Consider the following 18,611-nt stretch of genomic DNA (forward strand, 5'->3'; position numbering starts at 1 on the left):
CCAGTAGCAAAATTTGGAGCTCCGCCCCAGAGCACCCAATTTGCACTGAAAGATGTTGAAACAAAATGCATAAGCCATGCCCACAGTGTGGTAGTAAAAATTTTGGTAGCCCATCACTGGCTATGCTCGATTACAAAATGTTTATTTTATTTATTTATTTATTTTGTCCAATACATAATACACATTGAAGAGAATAGATATGTAATAATATAAATAAAGAATAGAAGAAAAGATGTAAAAGTATAGGTGAACATATTTGAAAGGAAGAAAAGATAAATGAGATAAGGAGAGACAATTTCTTTTGCTTTCTTTATCAGAAAGCAAAGTACTGTAGTGAAGATGGGCCCTGCAACTTTCTCTAATCTTTTGGGTTTATACTTCAGGCTAAACCACGGAAGTAATCCAAATCAAAATAATTACTTTTATGATATAGCACAGTGATGGCAAAGCTATGGTGCCACAGGTGGCAGACGGAGCCATATCTGCCAGCACGTGAGCCATTGACCTAGCTCAGCTCCAGCAGGCATGCGCGCATAGGCCAGCTGATTTTCGGCTCGCATGGTGGTTCTGGGAGGGAATTTTTGGCTTCCGGAGGGCCTCCGGCAGGATGGGGAAAGGGTGCTTTTGGAGCCTGGGAAAGGTGAAAAATGGGCCTACCGGACTCACCAGAAGTTAGGAAATGGGTTGTTTCTGGCCTCCAGGGAGCCTCCAGGTTGGGGGGCAATGGAGGCAATTTTCACCCTCTCCAGGCGTTGAGTTATGGGTGTGGGGACTTGCGCAGGCACGATAGTGTGTGTACATGCACTTTTCGCACCTGATGGAAAAAAAGGTTCACCATCACTGATATAGAACAATGTATTAATGAAATCAATTGATGGTTTCCTTCTTTTTTCAGGACAGTGTGTTGTTCTTAGTTGTGTGTGATTGGTAGCAAAGTTTCAGTATTTGATGATCATTAGCTCAAGAGGTAAATAGATGTGTGCACTTCATACTTTCCAATTTTTCATAGGTGAAAACAGCTACATTTTAAGATCAGAATATTAGTTTGAGTAATTTGAAAGGATTTAATATTTTCGGATGTCCATATTTTCTTGAACTATATACCCATTAAATTGATGTTGAAGACTGGACAATAGAAATGGGTACTCCGTGCTTCTGTTGAATAACAAGGGACAAGTTAGGAAAGATAAATTTAAGTTCTACTTACTCAGTGGATTGAAGACCCTATATTGTGACTAATAAATGGTTGCTTATAGGTGTGGACTATGTATGACCAATATAATGAAATATGTTCAACCTGAAACTGTAGTGTAAATCTTTAGGCATAGAGATGAGAAGTCAAATATATATATATTTATAAATTGTTTCATTTTTTATTTGTCTTAATTAAGGACAACAAAGAAAACTATTTTTATTTTATATATACACATACATACATACATACATACATACATACATACATACATACATACATACATACATACATAATATTATCACACAATGTATTAGCTTACTCTATTGCATATCCACCCTCCAACTGGAGTAAATAAAAAGGGTGATTTTTTTAATTTAAAAAGTGTGTGTGGGGGGGGGGGCAATCATATATGTGATCAACTATTTAAATTGTACCCTAAGTGTTGGGGTGGGTGAATAGACTGCAAGCATCATCACCAGTTCAGATGTTCTAATGTTTTAGGAATCCTTAGGAGAAAGCAGGCACCTTGAAAATGACAACACCAGCATTCATCTTTCACCATTAGGATTTTAAGGATGTCCTTAAAAAGCCAGTGCAGTGATACGGATCTATGAGACAGAAGCCTCTCAAGACTTTTCCCCCCTGATAAAAGAGATTGGCAAGAGCACATGCAAAGGGAAAAGCAACTGGGCTTGGATTGTCCGCAGCACCAAAACCTCAAGTCAATAATCTGCTAGTATGGTGGATGCAATGCACGGAGGTGGGCGAAGCAACCATACCTAGTCCTGGACTTAGGGCAAACGGGAGCAAAACCCTCACCTATTCTTTCCAGTTCATCCAAGCTTTGTCACCGACAATCCTTTCCACCACCACCCACCCCTCCAGAATTAAAGGGTGGCCGGCAAGTGATGGGAGAACCAAGGACGGTGGCAACCCCCCCCCCCGCCTCTCTTTCGACCTCCCAAAAGGTTGTCCTCGATGGATGCGGGGAAGCAGGAAAGCCCCCATTCAGATAACCCGCAACGGAACCGCCAAGGAAGCAGCTCCGAGCAAAGATGCTGGCGTGGGCGGGGGGTATGGAGTGGAAGAGAAAGGGGCGTGTGCTTTGCTGCGGGACTCGGACGGCCACGTGCAGAGCACGGAGGAGGGCGGCGGGATCCGCGCGCCGTTGCTACGCCGTCCTCACACGCCCACTTCTGTCCCCCCCCTCTTACTCTCCCCCCCTCCTCCTCCACGTTTGGGGGAGAAAAAAAAGCGGGGGAAGGGCCCGAGGAGAGGAGGAGGCCGCTGTCGCTGAAGAGCTCTGACGCGGAATTGGTTGGAGGGCGGGAACTGCTGTTGCTACTCGCGTTTTCCTCCCTCTCCGTGAGGGAGCTTCGCGCCTTCCCGGCTCCCGGGCAATCCGACGTGCGAGCGCCCCCACCCCCTCCGCGTCTCCGCCTCCGCGCTCCGGGATTCAGTTCCTTCTCCCTTTCGCCCTCCCCGTCCCCCCCCCCCAACGCAGCCACCCCTCCCTTGAGGAGAAGTCCCCAGTCGCCCTCTTGACCAGGACCAGGACCGCGGCGGACGGCGCTTCCCTTGAGGGGGAGGGTTTCAGGCCTGTCGTTTTGGCGCCCTTCCCCCGTTTGCCTCTCGACGGGCGCAGAGCTCTCTTGGAAGGCTCGCGCTGTCGCCCTCAGGAACCGGCGGAAGGAGGCTCGGCCACATGTCGGTGGCGGCAGCAACCCTGCCTCTTTGCCCGTCCGTCCCTCGGCTGCAGCCATAACACCTGTGTGGGAGCGACGCCTCCTCTTCCTCCTCCTCCAGGAGACCCACGCCGCTCGGGAGGAAAACCCCAGCCGCGAACATTTGCTTTGGGGGGGGGCGGGAAGGCTCCGCCGCCCCCGCGTTCCTCGCGGCCGGTCGTCGCGGCGGCGGCGATGGGAAGCGGCCCCGCTCGCGCGCCTTTGTGAGTTCTCGCTCCTGCGCTCCCGGCTCTGACAGATGCGTGGGGGAGAGGGTGGCTCGCCCCCCTTCGCCTTTTCGCCGTTCCCGCGACGGCGGCGGCGGGAGCCCCCTTTCTTCACTCGGCTGCCGGCTCCGCGAGGATTTCCTGGATGAAGAGCTTTCTTTTGGGGTGGTTGCCGCGGGGCTCGGGCAAACGGAGAGACTTCAGCTGACAAGGTACCTGTTTCTCCAGACGGGCCGCGTAAGGGGGGACGGGGGAGGAAGGAAGCCTTGCCCAGATGTGCTCCTGAAGGGTATCCGCAGCGTGGTCTTAGCACGGGGGAGGGGAGTGCTGCTACGACCGGAGTGAGGGGGTCGGTCGCCATCCTGCTGCCGCCCAAACCCCGCTTCCCCTCGCCTTCCCTCCAGCTTCCCACGCCCCATAAACCCCGGAGCCCCTTGGTAGGACCCTTGGTCCCAAGCTGTCAGTCAGCTGCAGGCGACGGAGACCTTTTTTAAAAGGGAAGCGTTCTCCACCCCTACGATGTGAGTAATTTTGCTTGCAAGCTGCGTCCTTTGCATGGGGAAGGGGCTGCCTTGGCTACTGCTGCTGATCCTTCGGTCGCGCTGCTGTAGGGGTGTGTTAGCCGGGGAGGCGCCGCGCGCTCTGTCGATCGGGGTGAGAGGGAGGCTGGGGGGGCATGTTGGGGTTTGGTATGTGGGGTGTGTGTATGTGTAGGTCTTCATCTCTGCTTTGCCTCCCGGTGGGGGCTCTCTCTCCTCCGTTTGGCGCGGAGGGTGGGTGGGCTTGGTTGCGGTGGGTGAGCGGCGGAGGGAGAGGGAAGGCGCCTCGGGGTGCTGCTGCTGGTGGCAACCAGATGAAATGCAGCGGTTGCTAAGGGGAGAAAAAGCTTCGCTGCAATGGAGGGGAGGGGGATGGGAGGAGGGGACGGGGAGCTTCCTTCGTCGGGTTTGGGTAGCCTTCTCGCTTTCCCCTTCCACCGAAAGCGGTGTGGGGTCTGGAGGGGATGGCGGTGGTTTGCGTGAGCTGGGATCAAGGTGGCGACACCTTTGCGGGGCTGGGTGGGAATGGCAGATGCTCCTGTCCAGGGCAGGTGTGCTTAGGGAACTTACCTGTTCCTGGTTATGGACACCTTCAGAATCCTTTTTTGAACGACACTCTCTCCCTTTTTAAAAAAAACACCACACCAAATAAATCGTTCTGTTAGCCCAGTGACACCAAGAAAGAGGGTGTGAACAAGTGGGCAGAGGTTTGCTGATTAAGTATGCCATCTTTATGGTTAGGGAAAATTGGACCCTTCAAGGGGGGGGGGAGGAGAAGGAGGGAGGCTGCCACTACCTGCTTTTTCTGCCTTCATAGATGGCATCCTGCCCACCTTCCACTCTCTCGCAGCCTCCCTCTAGGTGACCCAAGCAGAGTGGTGGACCCCAGATGCTGTTCAAGGAAGGGGCACTGATCGCTTCTCTTCATTTGTTCTGGATTTGTTCTTAAAGAGGGAAGGCAAACAGATAAAAGGATGTGGTGGCATCTTCCTTTCTTATCTGTTGTATTTTTTTTTCTTCCTGTGGATACTGTTAGGCAGAGGAGGGCGATGCTAGCAGGATCGCTTGCCATTCCTGCACAGTTATTTACTCTCGCTCAGCAGGTTTTGGCAGGAAATCTCTTCCCTGATTTCTCTTGCTTGGGGAATCTTAGCATGGATTCCCTGAAAAGTGTGGAAGCAAACCCTTCCCTGGATTGTCCTCCAACCCTGCTGTGGAGGCAATGCAGAGGGAATGGAGGAGAGAGAGAATTTGGTTTCTTCTTGCTTGAGCAGCTACCTGCAGACCTGTGCTCTCTCTTTGGCCTCCATGTGGCACTGTTCAGAGAATATACGTACATGCATGCATTGGGAATCTCTCCCTATAGGACAATATGGTAAACTACCAGCTTCTCCTATCAGGTGAGTCTAAAGGTGAAGGATGCTGGAAAGAGTACATTAACAACATCTGGAGTGCCACAAGTTCCCACTCTTTTATCTTGGAAATGCCTTATAGCCAATGTCTTGCGTTTGTGCCACTCCTTGCTTATGGCAATATAGTGGATATAATTTTGCTCACTGGGGGCTGAACAGAAAGATACTATCAAGAAATGTTGTTAAAATTGTTCTCTAATTTGGAATCGACACATTCTTTCTGGGTGCAATATCTATGAGGGAGGTGAATAGAATGGAATAGAATAGAATAGAATTCATTCTTGGCCAAGTGTGATCGCACACACAAAGAATTTGTCTTTAGTGCATATGCTCTCAGTTTACATAAAAGAAAAAGATACATTTGTCAAGAATCATGATGTACAACACTTAATGATTGTCATAGGGGTCAAATAGGCAAAGAAAAAACAATCAATATTAATAAAAATCTTAAGGATACAAGCAACAGGTTACAGTCATACAGTCATAAGTGGGAGGAAATGGGTGATATGAATGATGGGAAAAAACTAGTAGTATTCCTCAATTTGTGTTGCCTCTGCACAAGGATTTAGTTTATTTAGATGTCACCAATTCCTCTGGGCTCTGCAGTTGTAGAGATTAGACATGGATGAAGGAGAACACAAGTAGGTGAGGACTTTGTGGATGGCCAGAGGCCCAGTTCTTGTTCAGAAAGATGAGCCATTGAGTGGATATCCCAGCTTCATTTGCCATACTCATTTTGTGGCAACACTGTTAGTTTTACTTGTATTTAATATGATGCCCCAAGAAAAGATGCTAGAGACAGAAGTTGTAATGTGGTTCTTCATTTCAAATGAGGATTCAAATCTCCAAGTGGCTACATTTCAGTAGCATCCAGGTAGAGGGGTCTTTTCATATATGAGTGTCTTGGCATTGCCCTGTGGTATCCATATTGTTGCTTGCATTGGCAACGTATTAAGAATCTACTAAAATAATTAATAACAGTGGACAGGCTAAAAGTATGGCTTCCGGGCGTTATAGGAAAACTTTTTAAAAAGTTTTGAGCCAAGGATTTTAATATTTATCCTAATACTGCATAGAGTTTTTAAAAAACACTATCTCCCTGTTTCTTATATACACTTAGAACCAAATTAGGACTTTTTGACATGAACATGTCACTGAAAGACTGAGTATGCAAACAAAATTGAAATGTTAGCAGCTAGAATGGCACCTGTTTCAATATAGTTTACACTCTCTACAGTGTAATTGCTTTCTGTTAATGTGCATGGATCACAGATGTGTTCTTGTTTAACGTACGAAGTCTTATGTGATTTGTTATTCTAGCTTATGCTTCTGGTGCTACAAAACACTTTTAATATTAACATTATTTAAAATATTCATAACCTCTTCTGCATGGCTAAGACATCTGAAATATCAAGCTGCTTTAAACTAGTGGGGTCTCTTCTTTATATCTCCCTTCCCCCATAGGTTGTGACTCAGGGTGGCTTTTTTGGTATCTGTGTGAAAGGATGCAACTTTGTTGCTGCTTCTTAGCTATCCTTACTCATTAAACACCCACAATGTGCCTATCGTTATTATCTCAAATTCCACTGAATTTATTCGCAGCAGCATGACTGCAGTTCGACTAGTAAAGTCACCTTTTCCCTAAGAATTACAATGTACAAAATAATGTTTGATTTCATAGGATTATTTAAAACATTTGACTGATCGGCATCCATATCAATGATGCAATTCTTGACTCCAAATTTTCTTTCAAATATTAAGGACCCAACAGTTTGAAAAATAGTTGAATTTCAACATCACACAGTATATGTTGTAATATTATTCTGATACAAAGATCAGGCCAGCCATACACATTTTTTACACTTCTCTCTCTGCTTCCCTCTTACTATTTTTCTGTCTTTTCTTTTATCTCACATTTTTGCAAGAATCAGTCAGATTTCCATGCCTAGTGGCATGCTCTCTTCTGATTGGGTTTCTTTGTTATATTTATATTATGCTTTTCTTCCATGGAATAAAAGGAATATAAAGTCCTTGCCCAGAGTCCGCAAGGAATTGGGCGGCTTAAAAGTCTTATAAATTAAATTAAATTAAATTAAAGCAATTCCTCCAAATTTTCCCTCCATAACAACCTTGTGATATATTCAATTGCTGCACTAGCTCCTGTGTTTCTATTTCACATTGCATGAAAAAAAGGGGAGCATCCTATATAGTCGAATGGACACTTTGAGATCTTATTCTTGAAATACTCATTTGATAATGTATATCAGGTCTATATTATAATGTGTAGCCTCTATGAACACAGGCCCTCAGTGTTTTGAGCTAATGGACTTATTCAGAGAGGCAGGCACTCTTATAGAGCCATTGACAGAAGGTGACCAAATCTTTGGCTTATTACCACTTTTTGTTTTCTAAGAGAAAGTCCAGGCCAAGATGCATTATTAGAAATACATATTATAGTTCAGATTGGTTATTGGCCTTGCAGTGTTCCAAGAAAGTGGGAGGGAGGGAGAGGTGGAAAGAGGGAGGGAGGAAACTAAAAATTAGGAGCTTGATAGTTGTTAATGAACAAATTATTTCCACTAGGTATTAAGCTTGGGTACCAAGATAAATATTTCTGAAGCTTTCGCTTTACTTTTCCATCTCCAATCTCTGAGAGTTTTGAAAAGGGCTTTAATTGGTTTCCCCAAATCTTTCACTACTAGCTTAAAGAAATGTTATATTGCTTGTAAAGAAGGTAGCTGAAATTAATGACTTCCTTGTAGAAAGAGGTAACCTAATGCTTTTTTATATCTTATACTTCAAGTCCCTTCTGTCCTAAAAATTAGGGGTGGTGACAAAGAAATAGGGACATTCCCGCAATTATAAACCTATTCTCTTGTGTGCATGTTGCATTATGTGTGAATGCATGCAAGAGAATAGTGGCCTCTGTTCTGTGCATGTGAAAGTATTATGGCTTGTATTGTATTATGGCTCATTTTATGTATATTGGAAATAATGAGTGTAATTATTTATTTGTTACCTTTATATGTTGCCCCTCTGCCCAGTGAGGTAACTCTGTGCCTTTTTTTCCCTTTATTGTAAATCAGACCTTAATATAACTTGGAGGCAATCTGACTAGGGACATCCAAAATGTAGATTGTTTGCCCATAATTTAGCATCCTAGGTACTACAGTAGAACATAAAAATATAAGATAATGGTTCTATTGCATACCTGTTGGACCTATTTATCCCTTGCTAGAATATTTAATTCTTCAGGGCCTCCCAATGATTTTGATTACAATGACCATACTTATTGGATTTCATGTTGTAGCCTAACATATATAGTAGTTTGTTTCCGGTTGTTCCGGCATGAGAAATTAATCAGCCTCTTTGTGGCAAGAATGAACTAGATCTCTCTATGGATGTGTGTTACTTTATGGCCCACTTAAAAATAATATAGCCCCGTTAAAGCATATCTTCCCGACACAAGGGAGATAGTATATTCTTATCTTAGGAATTTATAATATTATCACCATGGTAACATTTTTCATGCTTTATACTTGGCCTCTTGACATTTTCACCTAAGAAAAGCTCAACAGAGAATTCTATTCTTGCTTTTCTGAGGATGAGGTGTTGGAAGGATTGCAAAGCAAAGAAAGGAAGTTTGAATAACAATAATTACATTTAACACATTTCTGTTAGTGTTACGTATGCAAAGGGAAAAAAAATCAGTAACTTGTGCTGACAAGTTATGTGGGTGTCGGCTCTATGCATCAATTTATTCCAGTATTCAACAAAAGATGCTGACTTAACCATGGCAACCCCCTCCCTCCCTTTTTCATCAAATGTTGGAGTGCATATGGTCTAGAATAATGTGGCACATTTTAAAAAGGAATAGCAATGCTATGACACATAATTGAACAAGTTTAATTATGTAAACCTATATTTTGAATGGAGTTATATCTCTTCTGAAAACAAAAATTACCTGCTTTTCCGCTTAAATTCTAATGGTATATTTTAGATTAAATTTATTTTTTTCTATTTTTAACAAGTCAAACTAAGGAGAATTGTAGTGTTATGCCGCTCTTTCTGAAGTGGAATATTTAGTTTAGTATGTATTAGTAGACTTGTATAATTTTGATATTAGCTGACATTTACATTGCAATTTTCAAACAAATGACTATACTTCAGGAAAATTTCTGTATGATAATTAACCTAGCATAGTATACTGTATTGACTAATTTAATTACTGTAGTAGGTATATGTCTTATATTTCACAAAAAGCTTCAAAGTTGACAATAGTTAGGTTTATTAACTTGTTTCTTTACAGCATTTCATCAACAAATAGCAGTTTTAGCAGTATGTAGTTTAAACATTGGTTCTGCTTGGATTGTTTTAAAAGAGTCCCATAATTAGAAAATATTGTATATTGGTGATTTTTTTTGAGTTATGATTTTTATAAGGTTAATTGACAAATACCCACGTGACATACCTTTCATCTAACAAGTTGTCCTGTCTAATCTCTAGCATAAGACTTTGGATCTTCCAAAAATTTCAAATAAATTATAGAACACTTCCCTGAATGACATGGCTAAGTCATAGGGAGAGACATGTGTAACTAAAGTATACATCCACTGAAGTCAATGTCTATCTCTCATAGCATTCTTGGTAAGAATTCAGAAGTGGAGAGCCATTTCCTTCTGCCTAGAATTTTGTTTTAAATCCCAGTCTAAACTAATGCTGAAATGTTCCTGTAGAATCTCATTCATAGTCTGACCCTTTTTCCTTCCAAAGTCAGCTAGATGTTGCCACTTTCTTGCATCGGATAATGTTGACTAAGTAATTTCAGTACCAGAGAAAATTATTAACTGATTATCCTACACTCAATTTTTTTGTACCACAGTCTAGCCATTTTGGGGCCGTAGTTTGGGGACCCGTTAGCCATTTAGCAGACTTTTTGGAACATATTATGAAAAGAAATGTTAGAGCTTCTGTACACAGCTGTGGATCAAGCTTCATTAAGCATAGATAGCAATTGGATTCTATCTTTTTAAACTTTTCTTTCCCTTATACCATAGTGGAACTACATAGTTAGTACCATATTGATATAAGGATGTAATGTAGAATTATAGTAGTAGCAGTAGTATGATAGATGACAAAAGATTTTAGGGAATAGAATCTTTAAAAAATTAACTTAAATGAAGAAGAACATGTTAAGATGGGGGAAATTAAATTTTTCACTTGGGTTATGAAAATAATGAAGGTTTTGTCAAGAATAATATTTTGGTTTCAGACATTATTGTGGCAGAAAGATGCATTTAAATCTATATGACAGGGGAAAATAATGAGTTAAATATGCAAGATGCAAAGGAAAGGATGATTTAGTTTGCTAGATTTGAAATTGTATTTTGTTTATTGTTCTTGATCCGGATGAAAGAATGAATGAATGCTGATGAGAAAAGACTCTCTTACTGTTAGAAGAACATAACCTGAAGTTTGGATGCCATGGATATTTATGGCAACATTAAAGTTAAAATTAATGTGGACTTTAAAAATAATCTCATTAGATATTCAACATTAGAGATTATCTAATAGATCTAAACCCACGTGGAACTGAAAATATCTTCATGGATATCATCTCAGGAGGAATATCTTGGAAGAGAAATACCATACAAAAATAAATGTTTGTTGTACCATGACTTATCAAAGGGAACTAAAATCAAAATAAAGAGAACAATTAATAGCCAAAACATATCATTGTTTTGAGAGCCGGGGTGGCGCAGCAGGTAGAGTGCTGTACTGCAGGCCACTGAAGCTGACTGTAGATCTGTAGGTCAGCGGTTCAAATCTCACCACCGGCTCAAGGTTGACTCAGCCTTTCATCCTTCCTAGGTGGGTAAAATGAGGACCCGGACTGTGGGGGCAATATGCTGTCTCTGTTAAAAAGTGCTATTGCTAACATGTTGTAAGCCGTCCGGAGTCTAAGGAGAAGGGCAGCATAAAAATCGAATGAATGAATGAATGAATGAATGAATGAATGAATGAATAAGTAAATAAATAAATAAATAAATAAACAAATAAACAAATAAACAAATAATTTACAGTTATTTGAAATATTCAAAATGAATAAAATGATTTATTGTGCCATATCCATCACTGGATGTTGGCAATCATGTTGGCGATCCTATTTTTATCAACAGCTACACAAAAAAGTGCAGCTGAGTTTTGTCCATAAAATGACTTACCAGTACATACAGTACATATTTCCAATTCTGAAATACATAATTACCAAAATATATAATATTTTCTTGACATTTGAAACAAGTTATAGAATGTATGATGAAGTACGCTAAAAATTTCTGATAAGGTGTGCTAAATATTTTGGTTAAAGAATATAGATGGGAAAATATGTGATTAAAAGGGTTGAAATTTACATTGGTTATAATTTCAAAAAGAGAGCCAGTTTGGTTATTGATAAAAAATGATTGTTTTGCCTTCAATACTATCTTGGTGATCTTGGATCAGTCACTTTGTCTCAGCCCTAGGAAGGAGACAGTGGCAAACCTCTTCTGAAAAGTGAAGAAAACTGCAGTGAAGAATATCAGAAGCCACTTTTTAATATTTTTCTTTTTTTTCTAATTTTCAACTTTTTTTCTTTTCTTGCACTTTTTGCTTTTTACTTTGATTTCCTCCCTCCTGCCCTTTTATCCCCCTTACTTTATATTAGTTTTTATTGTCTTGTTTTAAAGTTTCAGTAAAATTATATATAAAAAGATTTTAGAAAATATAATCTTGGGGAAAAGCAAAATAATTCCCCCCCTGCATTTCATGACCAATATAAGTGTGCATTAAGCACTTCAATTTTTAGATCTTGCTTGATAGGGCTGGTAGGGAATAGTTAGCAGCTTATAGTCCAAGTTTATAAATGTTGTATAGGGCTTAATTTTAAATGTGTATAGCCTTAAGGAACTCAATAATACAAATGCATCATTGGTCAGCAAGGACATTCTAGTTTCCTGGAGAGATAAAAAAAGATCTAATAGCATATGTTGGTGTCTAAGAGTTACCAATTTAACAATACAGATTAAGTTTTGAGGGCTTTCATTTTGTGTTGCAATGATTTGGAAGAGATACAAAATGATAGGAATTCCCTCCAAGCAAAGGGACAAAGACAGCGTACAATTGTTTAAAGCCTTCTCAAAAGCTAAGTACAAATTAGAAAAGGTTCCATTTCTCCCTCAATAACCCCAAAAAATGGATGTTGCGTAAGTCAATCTAGCATTTCTGAACCCTGCTAAAAAGCATTATGATTTGGAGTATTAATGCAAAAGAGATGATGTCACTCAAGAAAATCTCTTATTTGGAGGATAGAAGAACCGGTACATAAGGTTATTTTAAAAACTTGATTCAGTATCTAACTCCAAACAGGTTTCTTACTAACAGAATGCTTAAGCTACTTTGGAACCATTGAATTATCTGCAATTTATCATTTAAATTTCTATGGCCTCCTACTGCTGTGATATCCATTTCAGTTATCTTTGGCTTCTAAAGTATTAACTATCACTATGTCTTATTGAGCACATTTAGTCTTCTGGCAATTTTTGACCTTCATTATGTTTTTGTCTTTCTTCACTCTGCAAACTTCAGAGTTTCTTCATATTTCTGTTGGAGAATGCGGTTTTGGTTATATAAATCTCAATACTCAATACTTAACTTTGAAAATAGAATAATAATTTTAGCCATTGTCTATTCACTGCAGGATGAAGGTCTCTTCCGCATATTTCTAAGTGATATGGTCTTGGCTTTCTTTTGCCAATTAGGCCTGCAATAGTTGCTGAAAATAGGATATACCAAAAGAAAAGAACTTTTCTTTTTATTGCTATAACATGTTTTCCAGAATCAATTTCTGGGATTTAATTTGACAATAACAACGACATTGATTTGCTTTAATTTGGTTCCTACACATTAATTAACTGATAACAAGAGATCAAAAAATTAAAATGTTGAATAGGCAGTCTTTCAAACACTATGGCAAACACACACACACACACACATTGAAACTGGCTATATGACACAAACTTGCTTTCCCCACAATAAATGTGAAAAAAAATTGCTTGGAATCTTAATTTTATTACTCCCCAATAAAATTATATATGTTGGATAATTGGAGTCTGATGCAAATTGAAGTAAGCTCTGCTCTTTCTTAAGTTGACAGCATGTGGTTTCATTATCCAATCACAACAACTTTGAAGCCGCAATTCATTCTGTATCTATTTTTTGGAACTTTTACAGAATATGCTTCTTGGCACTTTTATTAAAATATTTGCAAAAAATTAAAGACATATTTTAAATTTTCACTAAATCAATGGTGCTAAGCCTTTACAAATTTAAAAGGTTGAATGATTGTTTGCTAGAAAAGAAAGCTTTTGTTCACCATCAGTCCAGGGAAATGTTAATTGCATAGGGAAGATGGGAAGTCTCAGGTTCATGAATCACAGGTCACTGACATAATTGGCAAAACACTGTCCTATGGAAAAGCTCTCAAAATGTCATGGTGCTAATTAAACAATTGCTTCTAGTGTAGGACTTAAATGGTTTACACATCTTCATTGATTTCAGTAGAAGGCAAAGATTGGTATACTGTATACTGTATACACAAGCATGGATACCCATGCTCCACACTATGTATGCATGTGTGTGTATGTGTGTGTGTGTGTGTAGGTATGTATGTATGAATGAATATCTTATGCAATCACTGCTTTTGGAAAACAATACTGCAGAGATGAAAAATGCTTAAAGGGGTAACTAAAGGGTTAGTACAGTGAAACTACTTTTCAGTGACGAAATATTAAAGTATATGGGGCTATTTAGCTTGGAGCAAGAGTGTTAAAGGAGAAATGCTAAGATGTGTATAAAATCATTAATGTTATAAATATTAGAGATAAACAGAGGTTTTTCTTATACAGTGATCCCTCGATTTTCACGATCTCAATCTTCGCGAAACGCTATATCGCGATTTTTCCACCCGATGACGTCACTCCTTTCCTTTCTCATCTTTCTTTCTCTTTCTCTTTCTCTATCTTGCTTCTTCCTCTCTCACACTCACTTCCTCCCTCTCTCATCTCTTTCCTTCTCTCTCTCTCTCTATCTCTCCCCCTCTTGCTCTCGAGTGGCAAGCGAGCAGCCGGGCGGGCGGGTGAACGGGCAAGCGGCAAGCGAGCGGCCGGGCGGGCAGGTGACGGGCAAGCGGCAAGCGATCTTGGGGTTTCCCCTTTGCCTGGGCAACGGGCAAACCCCATCTTCGGCTCCTCGCTGCTGCCGCGCTGCGGAGCAGATCAGCTGCTGGGCGGCCAAAGGAACCTTCCCTGGGTGCCACCCGCTGCCCACGCAAACTCCACCATCTGCGCATGTGTGGCCATGAAAAAAAGGGCACGCATGCGCAGATGGTGTTTTTACTTCCGCAACCCTACATCGCGAAAAATTGATTATCGTGAGGGGTCTTGGAACGGAACCCTCGCAATACTCGAGGGATCACTGTAATGATAGTGTAGAGATAGTCGTCATTTGTGTTATTTTGATAGGTATGTATCACAGTTTTTTGCCCCCCACCCCCGTTGCCTCAGAATAAGGTTTATGCCCTGTATAAGCAACTGCAAGAATATTCTTCTCCTGATTATGATTCTTTTACTAACCCCTCCTATGATGATGCATTGTTTAACAAAACAAAAAAGAATGAGATGTAGAGGTAGAGGTCATGTAGAGGCTGTGTGCAGCAAACTGCCTACTTCAAGCAGGCCTCACATACCCACATGATCTCACCCAGTTCACATTGCCAGGATAATATAGGATACTATCCCTGGCTGGCACATGATCCCATCTAAGTTTTATCAACAGGATGTTCTTAAGGATTGTTGAGGTGAATTCACCAATAAAAATGCTGTTGCTCTTCATTACCTTTTTCTGCTTGGAAAATGATATAAAAGCAATAAACACTGTGAAGGCAGTCAGACATCTTAGCAATGGCTGGTCTCTAACTCCATCATGATAGAACTAGGACAAGTCATTATAACTAAATACATTAATTGATAAGATTTCCCCCCCCTGTACTACAATGCAGTTCAATTGTAGAGTTTGTTTCTGTTTAGAAGCAAGGGCAGCTTGTGATCTAAGCAATTGTATAGGGAAAGTGGACAAATTAAGGGCACATGAGACTATCGTTGACTAATAGATACAGTACAACCGTTCGCTGGACTCCCAAGTTAGCATTTCTTAGTATCAAGTTCTAGGACTGCATTGAAAGTGGCTTGTTGCTTTCCTGGCCATGTTTATGAGCTTCCTTAATGCATTTAGATGGCTACTATAGGACTATACTGGACCAAGTAGGCTGTTGGCCTGTCTAGCAGATTCATCATAGGTTTTTGGCGAGACATTAGTGTATGTACAAAAAGAAATTACGTTTTCCTTTTCCAACAGCTATAGTAAAAGACAGATTTAATTGATAAATAAATCTTGATAAGAAGATTGTACACTGCTATCATTTCTATTAATTGACTGCTGGCTTGAATTATTATTTAGTTGAGTAGTTGAGGACAGAACAAGAACAGACTTTTTTTGCTGTCATTATAATCAACTTCCACTAAAAATAAATATTAAAAAGTAAAATAAAACAAAATAGTTGCATGGTTGGTATGATTAAGTCACAGTGAATATTACAAATAATAAAACAGAATATGAATCATACTGGTCAGTTAACAGCAATTGTCCAATAAAATAGAACTGACTGGTCTGAAAAATTAGTTAAAATGGAGTTATAAAACATAGCTGCGTACCTTTATAAAATTGACACCACAACAAAAGTTGAACCACATTTTTATTTGCCATAAAAGTGAAGTATAATATATAAAAAGGTTTTCTGAATGTTCCATTATTCAGTAAACTTTATAATAATAGCCAGTTTCAAAAAAGAAAAAGCATGGCTTAGTGTTTTGTTAGCACCTTTACAAAAGAAACAAAATCTTTGTTGTAGTGGAATATTCCCAAATTCTCTCTTAAGAACAGCTTTTTAAAGCCCATCAAATTTTGTTAGGTCTCTTCTGAATTTGGAAACCTTTATTTGTCTTAAGTTCCTTCTAAGATTGAAAAAAGTAAAACATCTATGCACAAACATGTATTTACAGTAGTGCCAGATCTAATTGGATTTAATGTGTAAGTGCTCATGTTCCACCATGAGAATTACATCAAATGAAAAACCAAACCCAAGCCTCCGAAACTGTAACCGTAAAAGGCAGGGAGAAGCTTCCATGGTGCCTCTCTAGGAATCTCATAGGAGGAAACAGGGCCCCCACCCTCCCTGTGGTTTTATTTATTTATTTATTGATTGATTGATTGATTGGATTTGTATGGTTTTCCCCAATCACACACATTATTTGCTTTTACATTGATTCCTATGGGAAAAACTGCTTCTTCTTAAAAACTTTTCTACTTAAGAACCTGGTCATGGAACGAATTAAGTTTGTAAGTAGAGGTATCACTGTATTTGAATACATAAGATGGCTACAAATAAAGGGAACCTTTGGACAGGGACGATTATGCACGCCCCTTACTGACCTCTTAGGAATGGGGTGAGACAACAGTACAGAGTTTAAGGGTAAAGTTCTAAGGATTTGGGGATGAAACCACAGAGTCAGGTGGTGAGTCCAGCTATTAACCACTCTCTTGCTGAAATCATATTTTCTGCAATCTAGTTTGGATCAATGTTTTGGTTAATGCTTTTCTGAAGTTGGAAATGATTATTTGATTTAAATAACTTGCTGGTCTAAGAAAAGAGAACCAGCTACCCAGAAGCATATTTCTAGCTGAGAGTTCTAATTCATCTTCTATATTCATGACGTATTGTTTAGGGCTCGATACCATTTAATGGAGTCCATCATTAAAAGTGTGTTTTATATAAAACCAAAACACAGCAACTTCTAGCAAGCAGTCTTCCTCAAGATGATGCAAAGTTATCAACCAAGATCAAAGATGCTAGACCCTGAGGAGGAAAGGTAGCTTTATGTAGTAAAAATACACAGCCACCATACACTAATCCCCAAACAAATCACAAGAGCCTCAAAGCAGGAGATTGTATCACTTGGAAGACTATCCTAAGAAATTTAGATTGTGCTTTTCCTAAGAACGCAAACAAAGAAGATACTGTACATATTCAAGTTTGCTGTAAATAAGAACAGCACAAATTTTGGGAGGAAATGTTTTGATGCAACTGATATGAAAAATGCATGTAATAAAAGGATTGTAAAGCAGTTACCAATTTCGAGTATTTGTGTTTATTAGTTGGTCTAATAGCATCAGGAGGAAGGTGCAAAATTCCCCCCAAGTTTGCTAATGAAGAACAAGAGCCATATCCATGTTTAAAAAGCTTATACAGTGGAACCCCGACATAAGAGCTGCTCTACTTAAGAGCAACTCGAGATAAGAGCTGGGAGGGGAGAGATATTTTTGTTCTACTTACAAGCCCAAATTCGAGATACAAGCGCCAAGGAGCTGTCTCCTGAAGCCAAACGCTAACTTCCGCGTTCGGCTTCAGGAGACAGCTGCGAAGCGGCGCGCGTGTTTTAAAAGGTTGCAGCCGGCCTGGGGGGCTCGGGGGGGTGCTTGCAGCTTTCTTTCTTGCTCTTTTTCTTTCTCTCTTTTACCTTCCCTTCCTCTATTTCTTCTTTTCTTTCTCCTTCCCACCTTCTTCCCTCCCTCCCTCCCTTCACTCATTCCTCTCTTACTCTCCCCTTTCATAAGTTTCCTTGCTTCCTTCCTCTGTTCCTGTCCCTTCCCCCTTTCTTTCTTTCTTTCTTGCTCTTTTTCTTTCTCTCTTTTACCTTCCCTTCCTCTATTTCTTCTTTTCTTTCTCCTTCCCACCTTCTTCCCTCCCTCCCTCCCTTCACTCATTCCTCTCTTACTCTCCCCTTTCATAAGTTTCCTTGCTTCCTTCCTCTGTTCCTGTCCCTTCCCTCTTTCCTTCCTTCCTTCCCACCCTCCGTCCATTCATTCACCCATTCCTCTCTTGATCGCTTAAAGCCGGTCCCTGGTGCAAAAAGGGTTGGGGACCTCTGTCCTACAGGATTGGGTGGCAGAGAAGTTGAACATATGTAAATTTAAAAGTTTAAGAAAGTTTTCAAGTTAAGTGAAAGAAACTTCATTATTCATTTATATGTACATGTACATTTCTTAATCAAAAACATGTCTTTCTGCATAATTTAGACTAACTTTGTGAGTTTTTTGAGGGCTGCAACCAATTAAAATTATTTACATTAATTCCTATGGGGAAAAGTCGTTCGAGATAAGAGCTGCTCGACTTAAGAGCCCAGGTCCGGAACGAATTAAACTCGTATCTCGAGGTACCACTGTACATATGGCGGCTAGGTCATGTATCAAATGAAGATTATTGGACTATATATTTTTGGGCTGTTTGTTACAATGCTAACATTGGGGACATTGAAAATACTAGTATTTAATACTAGTATTTCCCTTGACTTATGATATTT

At 40.3% G+C, this 18,611-nt stretch overlaps 1 protein-coding gene across 1 annotated transcript in view; it reads left to right on the forward strand.

The window, feature by feature from the left end:
* Positions 1–3,298: 3,298 nt before the first annotated feature.
* Positions 3,299–18,611, forward strand: part of LRRC7 (leucine rich repeat containing 7) — a 229,791-nt gene continuing 214,478 nt past the window's right edge. The window contains exon 1 of the mRNA XM_070748538.1: positions 3,299–3,358. The gene's annotated coding sequence lies outside the window, so the exon portion shown is untranslated. The remainder of the gene's footprint in view (positions 3,359–18,611) is intronic.

Source organism: Erythrolamprus reginae, chromosome 3, assembly GCF_031021105.1.
Source record: "Erythrolamprus reginae isolate rEryReg1 chromosome 3, rEryReg1.hap1, whole genome shotgun sequence".
NCBI classification, from domain to species: domain Eukaryota; kingdom Metazoa; phylum Chordata; class Lepidosauria; order Squamata; family Dipsadidae; genus Erythrolamprus; species Erythrolamprus reginae.